Here is a 1,137-nt window from a genome sequence, read left to right on the forward strand (position 1 = left end):
ATGTCATTAATGACTAATAATAAACGAATTCAAAACATTGACTTGTTTTATATCACTGTGTCGTTTTCAATTTGACTCAAATGATAATTTAACATGTATGCTCGATCATAAATGACTTTAATTGATTTTGAATAATTTGGTTGACTCGTTTATTTCGTTGTATTCAAATTTTAACGCCAACTTATCATTCGTTTTGGCTTTATAAATTTTTCAGTTGTTCAGAAATTCTGTTTTTTGATATTATTAGCACACTTTAAAAAAAGAACAAAAATAATAAAATACAAACTGTATTGTAGAAAGACCATTTTACAGTAAAAATTCTATCCGTGTGTGGTTTTGACCAACCAAATAAGCCCACACACCTATGGAATATAATGATTTCTCACATATTTGGCACCAAAACCTTCTAAAATAATGTCAATTGCAATTTTGTTTTTATTTTAAGAGAGTAAAGACTTGGTAATAAAAACTTAAAAAGAGAAAAATTATCAAACAAAAATAAATTCAAAAAAGATAACAGAAGAAAAGCAGAAAATGCTCCTCAAAAAATATTAAACTTTAATTGATATTAAAAAATGCACCGACTTCAACACACCAATCACAAGAGCACGTTTGTGATTGGTGTGAGGACAGAATTGATAACACAAAACTTAACAATTTCAGCAAGGAAGTCACAGATATTTACGACACATGCAGACAACCAGCCTGGCGTGCTCATCCAAGTCTTTGAGGGCGAGGCATCTATGACATCACACTGCAACCTGCTTGGATAGTTTGGGTTGTTTGGTATCTTATTAGCACCACATGGAGTCTCACAGTTGAAGTCACATTTGACACAAATGCAAATGGGATATTAAATGTGTCGGCTGAAAACGAGACAACAGGTAAGAAGATTCTCAAAGGCACAAGTGGACAAGATGGTTGCAGACGCAAAGAAGTTCAAAGCAAAGGACGACAAAATGATAACTTTTGAGGCTAAAAATCGACACTCATTTTATGCTACTGTGTAATAACAGAGTAAACGAGCAAATTTTTTCAAGGTTATCAACAAAAGACAAAGAAGCAATTGAAGCAATTATCAAGGTACACTCGAGTTGTAAATTGACAAGAATCCGCACCAAAAGTCCACGTTTTATA

Source organism: Entamoeba invadens (genome assembly GCF_000330505.1).
Source record: "Entamoeba invadens IP1 unplaced genomic scaffold scaff_1105074725739, whole genome shotgun sequence".
Taxonomy (NCBI): Eukaryota; Evosea; order Mastigamoebida; family Endamoebidae; genus Entamoeba; species Entamoeba invadens.